We start from the raw sequence: 16,878 nt of genomic DNA, 5'->3' as shown, positions 1-16,878 counted from the left end.
AAAAAGTCAGGTATGATAATGTAGAAAAATGTCATTGCAATGTAGAATGTCATGGCACTGTATTAACAGAGGCAGTTCTTCCTTCATAAAAGGTTTTCACCTCCTCAGTGTATTCATTACCATGAAATACAATCTGATTATAAAGTTTTGTGCGTGATTAGAAATGTCCCCACTTTATAATAACTCTGCTATAACTCATGCGCTATACTTCAAAGACTGGGCATGGCTAAACTGCAGAGGAGTGGCCCAAAAGTTGTACTGTTGCACATTTACTTAAAATGAACAAAAAACAGAGAATTCTATCTATTGTGCATAACAAAAGACATGTTGCTGTTCAAATGTCCATTTATGTTATGTCAACATTTTAGAAACCATAAGCAAAATGGTAAAACACACATTTACTGTACGCATGGGAACATGAATATGATCAGGACTGTCTTGCAGAATCCGGGACACTGGCAACTATGCAGAGCAGAGGGCTCAGGTCAGTTCTCTGGTGAATAAGGGGAATCAATTGAGATTTGTCCAAAAGGAAAGGTGGATTGGGTATAAAACAGGGAGACTCCCTGGATTTTAGGGAGAGTTGGCATGGCTGAAAGGATCTGTGGTTTCATAATTATAGGTTTAGGAAATAGAGTTTTATTCATTGGCGTTAAGCAATGACATTGCTGGGGGACACTGACCTAGCCAATAGCTAACTATATTGATAGGTAATGTTTCTATGTTAACAACATTATACAAAGTCAAAGGTTCACTACTTTTGGATGACTGCAATGATCTACATGTAGAAAGGAAGTACCATACTGTACAAAAACTTGGTAGTGACTTAGTAGTTAGTAGTTTATAAGATACAGTGATCCAGTGTGCCAAAGCAACCAATCAGTTTTACGTTTGTTTGTTGGTAAGGATTATTGCACAGCCTTATACTTCTTGTACAGCTTTACTTTATAACCCTCACAGTGTAGCAATAATTTGTTCAGTTTCAATACTATCAATCATTATAAACTTTTAAATAATCTAAGAGGACCTGTCATGGAGACCATAATTGCTGACATCCCTAAAACACCTAAGTGCTTGGCTGTCATGATAACCTGCTTGTTTCAATAGTAGTTTATATATTTTCTAAACCGATGCCAATATACTCTAGGCAGGGGATCTTCCAGGTGATTTTTTTTAAATAGTAAAAGTTTATTGAGTGTTTTACAGTGCAGACAGTAAAAAGAGTAAAAACAGTTGTGGATGTGAAATCTCATGTATGAGTTAATAATTTAACATGTTAGCAATCTTCTAGAACTTGTGATGTGTCCACAATCTGGCCTAACCTCCTTAAATGAATGGATTTCTGTTGGTTAGGGCCACAAAATTGTGGAATTATGGGGTCATATGGCAGCATGTTCCTTGTAATGGAAGGAAAAGGGATATAAAATGAGAAGAAGAGCATAGGGTAACATCATATTAGAGTAGAGTGGATATGGTTAGGGAATGAGGGATGGGGTATAAGTGGTTGGGACAGGGAATAGGTGCCCAGGTAACGGACCTTGTCTTGGACCGTTCGAGTGGAATGTGCGATCACAGTAAAATATTTTTAAATTAGTTGGAACCTATAGAAGTGATCTGTATGATTCAGAGTGACGTATGTTCTGCAAAATCTATCCTATAACAAAGCCATCAGTTCTTCCATGTGCTAAAGATGATTTCTTCACCTATCCATTCCTTGGTAGTGGGAGAGAGGCTTGTTTTCTAGTGCCTTGAAATTACCATTCTGGCTTTTAGTAGAAAGAAGTGTAGGAGGCCCTTCTTCATACTAGAGATAGAAATCGGAGTTTAGGAGGGCAATTTCCGGTGTCATAAGTACACTAAGGCTTGTAACCCATTCATACATGGTAAAAAATTGTTTCCAGAAGGCTAGGATCGGGAGGTATATCAACCACATATGAATGATGGTCCCTGCTAGCACTGGTCCAGGTTTTAGGGGAATATCTGTTGTATGGGCACTTATACCACTGTATCAAGATCTTAAAGTTTGTCCCTTGGATTGTGCTTGCAATATGTAACTTGTGTGAAAACAAACATTTTGTGGAGATCTTTCTCAGAGAACTGGCTATTTCAGTTCTTTTTCCCAAGTGTAATGTAATAGGATGTTGTGGAATATGCTTGGTTCACAAGTATAGCATAAAGTTTAGAAATTAGATGGGTAGGTTTGTTATTTTGACAACACATGGTTTCAAACTATATAATGTCCCTGATGGCAAAACTCAGGCCATGGAGGTGATTTAGAAATTTGCAGTAGCTGAAAATAATGCAGCCTACCTCTGGAATGAGTATGCAAATCTGCAGTCATTGTGGTGAGAGATCGCAAGCATTCATCTTGCAATGCACATGCTATGAGAGAATGTCCCCTGCCTGGCCAACATAGGAAGTTGTAGTTGTGTACTTCTGAAGGAAATGCCAGATTTCCTAATACAGGTGTCATTGGGCCTAGGTGTGAAGAGATTTATTGATTTTTAAGCATTGAGTCCCATTTTCGTAATGGGGAAGTGACACAAACTGGATAGGTAGAAGAGTGGGGATGGTTTGAGGGTTGGATCCAATACCAAGAGGTTAGAGGTAGCAATGGTAAGTGATCTTTTGAGATTAACCCAGAGTTTATCCCTCACTGTGGAATAACCAGTCCAATATGTGTGTCAGTAATGAGGATTTATAGTAAGATTCTAAGTGAGGGAGACCTAGCCCTCCTGTTTGTGCCAGGCTAGTATGTTGTATTGCAAGTACTAGGACTGGGGAAATTTGCCCAAAATAAATTGAAAGCAGAGCTGTTTTTATCCCAGTAAAAAAAAAAAAATAGGAATTGCAATTTGGAAAGTGCATAATAAAAGTGGTAGCATATGTAATTTAAACAACATAATAGGGACCATGAGTGTTTCTTAGAGGACCATTCCTTAAATCTATGTAGGGCATCCTGCAATAAAGGAATGTAGTTGAATTCATATAGCATCACCTCCCCACGGGGTCAGAGGGTACGGCGTAGGGTGCAGGCCTCCCTTCGGCCTGGCAGAACCACGGGTGCTCCAACGGCCACTGCACATGCGCCTGTTTAGGCCTCAGGTGTGGGCCTTGCTGTGGGAGGTTCCCCAGCCCACACATATCGCCTCTCGCCTGCCATTGGCTCTCGGGGAGGGAAGCCTCCTGGTTGCCTCGGTGACCAGGGGGCAGACTCGCACCCCCTGGCTATAAAAACCTGGCCAGAGCCCTGGCTCAGTGCTGAGTTATTCCACCTCATGGTGTGACATACGAAGCTCCCCTCCTATGTGCCTTGCTGCCAGTTTCCTGAACCCTCTGCTGACTTCCCGTGTACTGACCTTGGACCGACTTTCGCCTCTGACCCTTTGCTGCCTGCCTCGACCTCGGATTGCACTCGACTACCCCTTTGGATTGCCCCTTGTTACCTTGCCTTCTGACTTTTCAGGCTGCTTCCTTCCAGCGGGTTCCCTCCGTGCTGCTTGCACGCTGACGCCTAGTGACACCGGGGGCCTCAGCTGCCATTGTGATGTATGGGGTCCCTTGTGTGTCCCTGTGCATTTAAGGAGGTTAAGCTGCTTCCTGGCGAACCTGCACCCAATTTTATATTTTGCTACATGTGCTCCAAGATGGAGACTCCCATAGTGTTGAGTTAGGACCACACTATACAGAGGGGCCTTGACGAGGCGCTGCGGCTTTCACATATTTTGCAGAAGACGTGTATCTAAAACCTCTGTCTTTAACCTTAGTGGTTAGACAGGTTTTTTTTTGCATGCTGGCTGGTGAGTGTGCTGGGAAACTTTTTGCTGTTGTACTGTATAAAGCCCTTCCATGTGCACCTTGCTTTAAAGCTGGCTATGAGTTGATGAGTGGGTTTGCCATTTGTTTTGCTAGGCACTCACCTCGAGCGCAGCCGTGAGAGGGTGTAGCCAGGGCCAGCCTGGCTGCACTCCCTCCTCCCCTCAGCCATGGTGAGCACAGGGGGCCATGGCAACAGGGGCGCCAGGCGGCCAACACAGGGCGGCAGGGAGTAGAGGAGTGGCACAGCCTGCAGCTTCTCCTCGGATCCCCCCTGCTCTCTCCCGCCTGTATGGGCAGAGGCAGCGGGTATCCAAGGAGAAATGGAGCGCTGAAGCCGGCGAGGGAGCTGTCATCCAGGATGGCAGAGCAGTGAGGAGAGAGCCTCTCGGCCAGGATCTGACAGCCGGCAGCTCCCTCTCTCTTCACCGCTCGGCCATCGTGAAATTACAGCGCTCTCTCCTCTGCCCCCGCCGGCTTTAGTGCTTCATTTCTCCTTGGGTCCCTGCTGCCTCTGCCCATACAGGCGGGGGAAATCAGCGGGGATCCGAGGAGAAGCTGCAGGCTGTGCTGCTTTTCTGTGCATGGTCGAGCGGCTCAGGACCGAGAGCGGGAGGATTGGTAAATATATCTGAAATTTACCAATCCTATGTGTGCAGGACAAACACTGGAGTGATCAGGTGATCACTCCAGTGTTTGTAAACATCTGGGGACACATAGTACTGTGCCCCCAGTTATGAATTAACAGGAAGTACTTTACATCACTTCCTGTTCACACATTGGTAGTAGCACTCAGTAAAGAGTCTTCTATCCTTTCATAAACTGGATGGTAGTAAATATTTTACTATCACCAGTTTGTGAATGAATGGGAAGTTTCTGTACCGAGTGCTCTCCATTCATATAGAACAGAGTCTGCAGAAAAAGAGATTGAGGACTCTGTGTCCTCAATTTCTTTTTCTATTTTAAAAAGGAAATGTCAGGGGTCTATTTAGACACCTGATGTTTCCCCCAAACCCAACAACAGTAAAATACAAAATAAATTAAAAAATACCACATCCTGGAGGTGGGGCACATGACGCCGCCACACGCCTCTTGGAGGGGCACAATTATTTGTTCTTGCCTCGAGCGCAAAAGGAGCTAGCTACAGCTCTGAGTTGTGCTAACATATTATGAAAAGCAAAGGGGTGGGAAGACATCTGCTCATGCTTGCCGGTATTTTCATTTTCCTGGTACTTGCTAAAATCTCCCTGACTTGGCCAACGATTTCATGTTGCACCCTTGTGGTTCTGGCTCCCTTTTCTCCATAGAAAAAGAAATCAGTGCTGGTTATGCTGGTAAATATTTATATATGAAAATGAGCACTTGCAGTGCTTGGAATTACTTATTGTCAACCTCTAATTACCCCCCACATGGCCTGACAACTGCCATGTCAGTAATATGGTCACCTATGCTACCTATTATGGTGCCAAGTAGACTGTTGAAAATGAACCAGATTAAGGCTAACTACTTGCCTGACCACAGGGACGGCCTTAGGGGTGTGCGAGCAGTGCGGCCGCACAGGGCGCCATGGCAACAAGGGCGCCGTGCGGCCGACACAGCTCTTCCTGGGGGCGGCTTCTCTCTCCCTCACCGCTGGGCGCTGGCCATCCGATTGGGCGCAGGAGGGAGCGCTGCCTACTGTCAGGATGGCTGAGCGGTGAGGGGGAGAGAAGCCGTGCCCGCAGCTGTCAGGATGGCCGAGCGGGTAGGAGATCAGAATGACAACGGCTCTGTGCATGGCAGAGTGGGGGATCGGTAAATATCATTGATATTTACCGATCCTCCGTGTGAAAGGACAAACACTGATGAAGCAGATCTTTGCTTCATCAGGTTCTTCAGGAGGGTCCTAGGTGACATTAGAGGTCTTGGAGACCCCTGATGTCTCCATAAAGAGGACCTGTCACATATTTTGCTATCACATAAGGGGGTTTTCTTACCCCCCTATGTGATAGCAATAAAGTTTCCCCCCCAAAAATGTAAAGTTACAAATAAAAAAAGAATTAAATTTTTTTTTTAAAGTCCCCCGTCGCGCACACTGCCCGTTCTGCATTGCCGTCATCGGAAGCACGCCCCTCAGCGGTGCGGCTTTTCAATGATCGCAAGTACGATCTGCCCGTCCAAGGTGGGCAGATCGTACGGGCTTTCAAGAAGCATACGACCATCGCAAGACAAAAGTCTTGCGATGGTCGTAAGGTGTATGGGCACCTTAAAGCTTTCTCGCACAGGGCGCCTAAAGGCCTAAGGCCGGCCCTGCCTGACCACACTATGAGAGTGGTAAAACTATTTTTTGAGTGTAACTAAAAAACTAATAATTGTTATAGGTTGCAGCTTATCTGTGGTTAGATGCAGTGGCTGCATTAGTTTTCAGACAGCAGATACAAGGTAGGACTATAGAACCCAGTCCCTCTCCTATTTTCCATAACAGAGAGGCTTTGTTCTGTAGTCCTGACAACAGCTGAGAACAGTCTTATTGATAACATCAGCTCCCAAGGTTTCTGACACGACCAACATGCATTTTTTTTTACTTATCAAAATGATATAACAAATTGTTTTCGATGGTATATTTGACATGCCAAAAGGGAGCAAATAAGAGTTCTTTGTTCGGATTTATATTTTCTTTAAAGCATCTCTGGGAAGACAAAAAACTTTCCCTTGCCGTGGGCTACCCCTGTACTACAAGGGTTCACTGCCCATTCATGTCCAGGGGACTGATGTAAAGAAATTTTACTTCCCGCAGACTCCCTTCAGACTTCAAGACTGGTGCTGCAAGCTTTTCCCTGGTGCACTCCGGCAGGGGAATCACCAGGCCTGATGTCACTCGGTATGGCCGCCGGGTTTTACCGGGCACATACGTCATTACGTATACACATGACGGCCATATTGGTGATGGACTCCAGCAAAGAGAGGAGGGGACGTTCATCCAGCGGGATAAGGTATTCCGCCGGGGTCCCCTCCTCTCTCGTGCATCTGTAGGTCTCTTGGTCCATGACCGAGTGCCCGACTTTTCAGAGGGCTGTCAGTCGTTTTAGTATCACCGGGTGTGAGTCGCACCCCCCGGTTTGTGGCCACTGCACTCTGGTGATCCCAGGCCCATTGACGTCATTGCATCTAATGTAGAACACATAGCCCTTCATTATATGTGAAGATGCAGAGGGACTGTCCACAAGCTAGAGCGGAAGGGTGAGAGAAGAGCATGCGACCGCCAGAGGAGCAGAGATCAGGTAACTAAAAGTCCTTACACAACACCCCTAGACATAACCGAGCAGTTAACCCTTGCAGTGCAGGTATAGCAAGTGGAGGTTTTTTGTTTCCCTGGAGACAGACTTTAAAACAACATGATTCCTGAAATGTATCATTTATACATTTTAACAATTGTGAAACCAAATAAAAACACCAACATTAATAATCAAATAACTTTTATTGCTTTTTTTTTCTTAGTATAGAAAAATTGATTGAACCGTTTTATTTCTAAATACCATAAAAAATCATAGAAAACATATTCAACAACATTTTATACAGACAAATGGAAATTTAAAAAAAAAATGCATGAACATGCAATAAATACATTCACAGAAGACAAAAGGAACCGGTTTGCTGATTGCCATGTCCATGTACGGTGACTACCCCTTTTCCTGCAGAGGGCATCAAAGGCAGGAATCCTGCTGAGCGGCACTTTTGTAGCTGATGGGAACTGGATATATAATGTATATGTGTCATCTCTGTATACTCAGTGACAGGGAACTGCCACACCCGGTGAATGGCATTGCAGGCAACTTTTGCTACCGAAGAATTGTTGCTTACCCAACCACAAAGGTTATAACACAATTCTGTGGAAGAAAATGACGACAAAACTCAATTCATCAGTTTTGTTTAGTTTTTTTTGTATCTTCCCTGTTTTGAATTTGAATTTTCTCACCTCCATTCCCCTGTGTTCCTTCCCCCTTCTCTATTTTTGCTAGCAAGCCATGAGAAAATTGGAGAAATTCAATGGTGCCACTTGGTAGACTACGCTGGCTCCTTCTGTCAAACCTGACCTCATAACTACCTGGGTTTTCCATTCCACTGACATATTACTGTACATGGGTAGATTTTCTAACGAATATCCTACGAAAAATCCCATCAGAAGGTTCAGAAATGCCATCAGAGACTTGGCGATTGTCATTCGAAATTTCATTCACTGTTACAATGTCTTTCAATCGAGAAGACATTTCCAACATGCTCCTTAGAATTTCTTTATCACTATGGTCGAAATCGATCATCAATCTGACCACATCAGCGATTAGGAAGTCGAACGAACGTTATGAAATCGATTTCCTTTGTTTGAAATTCTAACCATGTATACCCTGCTTTACACAATGGTTGATTGTAACAAGTCTTATCAACAATTAATCTATTGTTCCTTTTACTTGTACTCATCTAGGATACTCTTTGTCATTGTGTTTCTACAAACAGGGCTGTCCCTATAATAAGACAGCCTGAGTTGCTTGCTCCAGGCAGCATCTCTTAGGGTCACGTCGGCGGGGGCAGCAGATGTGCCTGCTGCCTCTTTTTTCCGACCAGAGCATCCCAGGCTGGTAGGAGATTAGCAACCTGGCCGGCGTCTCGCCGAGCTTCTGGCAATCAGTGACATCCGTGACCTGGACAGGACACTGGACGAGCCCCAGCCAGAACTGAGGTAATGTGCCAGCACCAGCCACCTCCACTCCTTGGTCTCCAGCTGCCCCCATTTTTATAAAGGTGAACTTTTCAGTGACTGTTGCTATGTTGAATCAGGTGTTGGATTTCTATATATAGTGACAATTGTCCCATTGTGAGAGAAATAGAAAGTCATCGGTGATTAAATTCCCCAGTATCCACCTAAAACAGAATACTCCGTTCAACATCTCAAATGACTCATGCACCTCTGATCCTTTGTATGGGAATGATCAGATATTTTGATGACCGTCTTTCCATCCATATGTATGTCCAGTAGAATCCATATTGAGACCAGTCGTTAAAGGTAACCTGCCCTGAGGGAAATGCAGATGCTGAAATTGCTGACCTTCCTCTGAGAATGCTAGTTGCCTGTCTGACTCTGGTTTTCACTGACTCGGAGCAAGCTTGCAAATCAGGGAAGTCAGAGTGGAGGTAAAAGTACTTGTCAGTTGGTGCCTGAGAAAATACCACTGGATTAGCATAACAGCCAGACAACTAGCATTTTCTAAAGATAATGCTGGCCATGGCAGTTTCTTTCAGTACAGGTTTCCTATACGTGCTTGCTTGTCAGAAAACAATTTGAATCTTCAGACAATGTGTCAGCATGTCTGAGCAACATTCCAGTAGACAGGACTTGTCAATTGTTAATGTCTTGTGGAATTCCGGCATTATCAGAATCACTCAGGTTGTTGAAGCTTGGGTCTGTGTGCATCTGGCCACACGCATTACAATCTCATTGTACAATCTCCTTTAGCTTGATCTACAAATATATAATATGACCAACCCATTTAATCCATGCCCAATTAGGAAGGTGCTACATAGTTGTTGGATTGTACAAGCACATTGGAATGTGTGTGGACATCTTTAAAGTAGAACTCCAGGAATGTTTTTAATTAACCCTTGCAGTGGGGCTACCCCTGCACCGTAAGAGTTAAGTGCTCGTTTGTGTCCAGGTACTAAAATAACGAAGATATATTCACCCAAACCTCAGAGCTGGCCAGTTGTCACAGCGCTCCCTCCAGTCTGTCTCCCCCTCCCTGCAGCATTGTAATCTTCCTCAGCATCCTCATATCTATACACTGTGTATAGACGTGATGATTTATGGGACCTTAGACCACTGCAGATGAGGGGGAGAGACGTTGGAAGGCTCGGTCTGAAAAGAAACCGGCTCGGAGCTTCGGTTGAATCTATCCTTGTTTTTGTTTTTTTAACCTAGACACAAACAAGCAGTTAACCCGGCACTGCAAGGGTTAATAAAAAAACATTTCCTGGAGTACTTCTTTAAACTACCTATAGACAGGGAAAACAGGAAGTGACAATCCTAAAAAGGAAACCATATTCTGACTGCCATTTTACTAGTGTGCAGGTTAGAAAATGAAAGCTGTCAGCTCTGTGTTATGCAATGCTCTTTTCTGTGTGACAGGTTCTCTTTAACAGTTCTGCATGGCTTAGTGGGCGAGCTACTAAAAGGTACTACAGCTTCAATCTAACAATATACTGGTATCTGGTGTTTACTTTAATGCCCAGCGTAGTCCCTTGTTAATCACTCATACAATAGGTTCACAAAGCTTTGCTGGACCTTTATTCCTACCTTGAAAAAACATTGTTTGGTGCTAGGTCTGTGTGATGCATGAATGTGCGTTGCAAGCCAACACAGACGTCACCGCTCCAATTCCTGCTCTGGTTCTCTACAATTAAGCCCAAAGGGTGAAATGCGTTAGGGCAGCTGGAAGTAGGTTGGGTATTATGAATGTGACCGAAAATGTGAAGATGTAAATAAACATGAGATTCAGTGGATCAAAGGAGTGCGGTTGTCTGTTTTCTTGATGCATTATAGGATAGACATGTGCGATTCATTTCCTTCCAATTATTGAAATTAGGCACATTTGGATGCATCCGAATTTCCAAACGAAAGAAATAACGAAGCTGAACTTATCCAAATTTTCCAATAAAGAAATTAGTATACAACCAAATTTTTTCCCAAATGTTATTCGTAATGAACTTTTGTGGTTAACTGTAAAATAAAATGCTATTCGGGAGCAGAACTGTCATAATAACTCTGCTCCCGAAGGTCAACAAAGGGCCAGGGTGAGTCGTGACGTCATCCTTTTTTTTTGTTATTTTTGTGTTGGGGTCCCCCCTAAAGTTCCTACCAGATCTGAAGGGTCTGTTATGAATTGCGGGGCCCCACACTTTTTTTTATTGTTTCTGTGGATTGTCAAAAGTTAAAAAGAAAAAAAAAATAAACATTCTCTTTTTTTATGTCACTTTTCTGCAACAAATTGTCATTCTATCCTTTGCGGCCGTACGAGCAGTTCCTGATTCTCGGCACGGGAACGAGCGGCGATAACGAGGTAAGTTTAAAAGGATTTTAAGCATTTTTTGTTTTGTTTTTGTTTTTACACTTCTTGCCTATATCTACTGCTTGCTAGCAGTAGATATAGGCAAAAAAACCCGGAGGGTTTAGAACACCTTTAAGTATCGTTGAACGCATCTGAAATAAACGAAGATTTCGGATTCAGACGAGTCCGAATACCGAAACGGATTTCGTACCCGGACCCCGAAAAGAAGAATCTGAAACGAAAGGATTTCTTTTGCTGGCACGCGTCTATTGTAGGGCATGAAAACACATGATTGTTGAGAACGCAGGTAAAAGCGCATGATAACAAGCATGGAAAGGTGTAAGTCCAGCCTAATATACAGGTAAGGATCTTCATTTCAGTCAGGTGACCCTGATTTTTCAAATCCCATTGGATGAAAAAACTCACTTTTAAAAAAAATAAGGATCTTTATCCAGGTGTGTTAGTTTTGTGAATTGTGAAATAAAATGTATCCTTTATGTTGTCATTGTCCTAAAGGGGCTTATTCGGTACAGCAGACGTTGGGCCAGATAAACTATTGGTAGCGCATAGTAAGAGATTGTGACCGGGAAATTATTTGTAAACTTGTCCCAATTGTGCCAAATGATCTATTATGTCTCGGTGACCACAGCTGATATGGAGCCCTGTGTCACCTACTGCTTGGCACACTAATGTGCTTATTCTATGCACCCAAAATGTATGCCATCTTTAGAATTATATGCCACACAAATTGCAACATTTCTCTGAAATGCCATAAATTCGTATTTTCCTATTTCTGACGTACTTGGAACATGCATTGCGAATTATTGTTTATTTGCCGCAATAGAGAAAAATGTTTAAGGGCTCGTTCACACCAGCAAGCCTCACGGATTGCACGGCTGCTGGTCTGTGTTGACAGGCACAGTGCCGATGCACCGATCCTGACGTATCACACTGCTAACTTTTTTTTTGTTAGAACTTTATGTCATGTGAGACATTTCATTAAGTTTTATTGTCGCAATGCAGCTGTACCGCTCCACACTGCACTGAAAAGGGTACAGCAGTGCAAGGCATTGATGTGAACTGTGCCCATTTAAAACCAGGCAAACTGCCTTGTCTCTGCGTAGGAGCTACTCCGGAGTGCTGCTCCAGCGCTTCTGGTGCAAATGGGCCCTTAGGCTGCATTCACACAGGGCATTCTGGGATTCCTGCAGCAAGAACCTACAGATTTTAGCAGCAGGTGTCCAAAGCTGCCACCATTCAGATGCGGCTGCTTTTGCCATTCGAGCAAATGATACAGTGATGGCATATAAGGTTCTTGCTGAAGGGATGGGGCCTAAATGTTGCACCGCTGATAGGGGCCCATTCTGTGAAAACTAAGACCAAATCTACCAAAGGTTTTTAGTGTAAGTGTGGTCATTAAAAGATCAATTCCACTTGGTTACTATAGGCTTTGCCCTGTGCAAGTTCAATGAATAAGCCCAACAAACGCTATTTAATACTGCCTGCCAAGGGTTAATAGGTTTCTTGAAGGGGAAGTCTTCACTCACCACGTTGCATAAATCCCAGTCTGTTTTTTTCTTTCTGCAACCTACATGTATGGGGAGAAAGTGGGTCTGTGTTTTGTGTCTGCTGTGTTTCTGCTCTACAGGTCTGGACACAGGGAGGTGAGAGAGGACTTTTTTTCCCCTCTACTTCTGCAGGATACCTCTCCACCCCCCATCCAGTGTACAGTTCCCTGAAGCCATAAAACTGGTCTGCACCTGGCAATCTGTGACTGCAATTAGCTGTGAAATGTGAGCCTTGTGATTGCTTCAAGAGCTTTCACACAGGACCAGTGCGGGCATCCTCCGAGCCCCAGAAATGGGCTGCACCTGCAAATCAGGGCCAGCTGCCTGTACACAGCTCCCTGGGCCCTCAGGGATGACACAGGCGACCACTAGAGGCTCAAGTGCTAAGTGCACAGGTGAGAGCCTCCAGTGAGGGCCTCTTAAGGGGACAGCTTTCATTTATACTGACCTAATCTAGGTACAGCTGTATAGAACATGCCTAAGAACACGACCTTGTGACTTCCACCCCATGTGTTAATTAGATCTCACGTTCTCAGTGCTGTCTAACCCCATCAAGGCAAGGTGGCCAGTAAACTTTAACTAAGGCCGTGTGTGAGTTTTAATCGAAGACATTTTTAAAAATCTCGAGTTTGTGTTGCTGCAAGAAACTTGAGAGATTTTTATAATTCTCAGTACATCACTACAACACAGCACAGTACAACACAGTACAACACATCTATATACCTTAAACATCATCCTATCATACCATGTGCCAAGAAACCAACTTTTGAAGCCCCTGGTTCCCATCCTGGCACTAATTGTGTGGCCAACAGGGCCCCTGCAGACAGTAATCTGTGTTGCCTAATTGATCTGTAATTACGGTGATCTCTCGCAGTCTTATGTAATTTGTCTCCAGTCTAGATCACCTGAAGCATGTCTCCAGTCTCCAACAACTCCTACAGCATGTTTGCAGTCTCTGACCATCTCCTGCGGCATGTCTGCAGTCTCTGACCATCTCTTGTAGCATGCCCATAGTCTAAAACCTTTCTGTATTCACTGAATATTATGTGTGGCCCCTTGGCGGTGGCCATACTGTTGGTCCCCTAAATCAGTGCTCCCCAACCTTTTTATCGCCGCAGACCGGTTTATTACCCCTCTATCCAGATATTTCTCACCCCTCTACAACCCCCCCTACCGACCGACATATCTGTACCCAGCTGCTGCTGCCTCCTCTCCCCCCTCCCGCGCTCGGACTTACCCAGCCAGGGAGTTGTGTGCACTCACTGCAGGGGGCGGGGCTTGTGAGACACACATCTCCTGTGACTCACCTCCCCTCCCGCCGCCTGTTACTATGGACGCTGTGAAGCCCGTCGGCAGTGCGGGGCACAGGTGTTCGAACACCGGGACCGTGCACTGCCATATATTGCATGACCGGACCGCACTGCGGGGAACACTGCCCTAAATGAAGAGAGTTGGCCACAGTAATTAAGCCCTATGGGAAGAAATGTGTGGTGGCAATGTGTATACAGTCTGTGCCTGTGCTGGGCCTAGGCTTCCAGTATTCTTTGTTTTGACTAGAAAATGGAGCATGCATGTGGGTAGGCAGTAAGAATGTAAGCCTGCCCATCCTGCGTCCTCGAATGGACAAGTCACTTGTTTAGAAGGGTTACTCTCAGTGGTCCTCAAAGTGACACAGGAAGTATCACTTTTGCAAAAATGCTTTCTGTCACCGGCAGCCAGGAAGTGACCCAGCAGCCATTTCACAGGCCAGGTGGCCCAGGATCCTTTTTTCCATGTAAAAATAAGATATGTGGTGCTACAAATATTAGAATGGTGTGATTAGGATTTTCGGTTAAAAAGACGTTAATGTGACGTATCCAAACTAACTGATCACAAGAAAGGTGAATATTTCAATCACGCTACTTGTGTAGACACAGCCTAATGGTGCATGTAGACATTTTTTGACATACAAAAGACCAGATAAGGTGATCATAGTGTAGAGCACATGTGTCAAACTCAAGGCCCAGGGGCCGAATCCGGCCCACCAGGCCATTTCCTAGACTTCTACTTTCAGATATAGGTATTAAGTTATTACTAAAACCAGTGATAATCGAATGCAGAGGCAATTATGATAAAGATTAGATACATTTATATAGTCTTACAGGCTCTTTGAGGGCAACCATAATGTTGATGCGGCCCAGGATTACATTGAGTTTAACACCCCTGGTGTAGAGCATGGCGACCCTATTGAAGAGTTTTTGTGGAACAAGACAATTAATAAACCTTGCATGATCGTTTGTCAGGAGATCCACAGGCTTGGCTCCTCTTCCATTTCCATTACCCTAAACAAGGGCAATTTTGTGACTCTTTTGCTCTGAAGGGCAAAAACCTGCCCAGGAGTCATTATGAGATTGTGTAATCACACATGTGTGTCCAACTGTTCTCTGATGTCTATGGCCAAGTTCACTGTCTGGCTCTACTATGACAAGGAATGGAACTGCGCAATCCCTCAGCCGAGGAGTGAAAACAGCTGGCATGTTTGTTTGGTGACATATATGGCTTTATTTACATGGATTTCAGATCAACAGAAGAAATTCCTGAATCAACTCCGGTAATGGGTGGGAGGGGGTCTTGTAAGAGCCAACTCATGGGTTTTATTCTGCGTTCCGTTTCCTGGGAAGATTTGGATACATTCCAGGTGCAAATTCCTACCAACACTTAGTGGACTTTTTTTTTCTCTTAAATGGTTTCCCAGTTGTATTTTTCTATTTTGGGGGTGCAGCTTTCTGTGGACATTGCCTCATATTTCCACCCTGTATGTCTTGAACCTTTGCTAATAATCAGGATAATAATTACAATAACATTAGTTTGCCAGCTATGAAAAATGTTGATTTTCTCTAGCCCCCTATGCAAATTCCAATGCTTCCAACTCCCCACTGTGATAATCCGAACATATAGGACATTTTGCAAAATAATACAAACACGGCCCTAAATTATAGTCAACTATCACCAATTGACAACATGCTATGAAAACCAATCTTAAAAGCCAAGATCCATTCACACAAACTGAAAGGAATAAATAGGTGCAGCTTGTGTTTTCTAAATAGGCCTGAAAAATGACAGTTGGGACTTGGTTGCCATTGACAATGCCCTCTCTTCTCTTCCCTCCTATACTACAGTATAATGGCTACTCATTGATTGTAGCTGGCATACCGTATATAGGACACAGTGTGCATTATTTTATGACACATCATTTTGGTTATAAATTGGTAATTTTGGTTAGAGAATGTGTTCAGGGCAAACACCTAAATACATAAAAATAAATATATAGGATCTACTTTAATTGTCAAACGATTTGTAGTTCTGTCCTCCCAGTCTTGTGTACTGTCCTGTCGCAAAGCACAACTAGACCGGTGACCTAATATTTTTCCTGCCATTAAGCAACACAGCTGGGTCACCTCCCAGCCCCCAGTGAAGTACAAGCAGTAGACTGACAAGCTCATCTCTCTGCTTTTCCTCCTATCAGCCTGTTCCTTGTCAGCAAATGCAGTTTGGCCCCAAGTAATGCCTCTTCCTCTACTAATCTGAGCAATGTTGTGCAGAAGGTTACAAGAGGATAAAATAAACCCACATAAAGAACTATGTTCCAAGGGGGACTTAGAAAAATAAAAACTGCTGTGTTACTCCTAGTGACAGACTGTAGCATATGTGTCATTTGTAACTTTGCCTATTGTCACATTTAATTGTATTTCTTGTATGAACATCTATTGTCTGTGGATCCTGCCAGGAGATCCGCTCTTTCTTTACTTCCTGTAACAAACAAAGCTATCCGACTAAACTGGCAGTTGAAGTGGTTGTACAAAACCATATTACAGGGGCCACAGAGGTGCTTACATTGGCCAGCTTTTATTCTTATAGCTGAAACCTTTTTTTCCCAAAAGAAAAAGAAAACTGTTATTGCAACTTCTTAGGAAGTGTTAGGTTTTCATTTATTTGTCTTTTTGCTTACATTTAATTTATGAACTACATGTCCTAAAATAATGAAATAGACAAAGTACATCTCAGACTATTATGTTAACAGGGTGACAGCACTACAGGGTGATTTCACTTCAGAATGAACAGCGTTGTCAGCTTAGTACAGGACGTGGGAATACAACAGATCTACTGGATCAGCAGGTAATGAGACTCTGTTGCAGACCTCTGTGTTAATTCTAATGAGAGACTGCATCAGATACATCTTTTTTCATTTTACCTTTAGTAACACATGCTTTTTGTAATAAATAACTGCAATCATTGGTGTTTAATATCTGCCCAAAGTTCAGCTTTAGTCATAAAATACACAGGGGGCTTATTAATATCAAAGGCAGCAAATACAAATAGTGGTATTATCTATATCAACCAATTACTCTATATAGCAGCCATTATTTTCTAGCATGAAC

Source organism: Nanorana parkeri, unplaced genomic scaffold (assembly GCF_000935625.1).
Source record: "Nanorana parkeri isolate BGI_ZX_2015 unplaced genomic scaffold, ASM93562v1 scaffold269, whole genome shotgun sequence".
Taxonomy (NCBI): Eukaryota; Metazoa; Chordata; class Amphibia; order Anura; family Dicroglossidae; genus Nanorana; species Nanorana parkeri.
Note: the sequence above shows the minus strand (reverse complement) of the source record.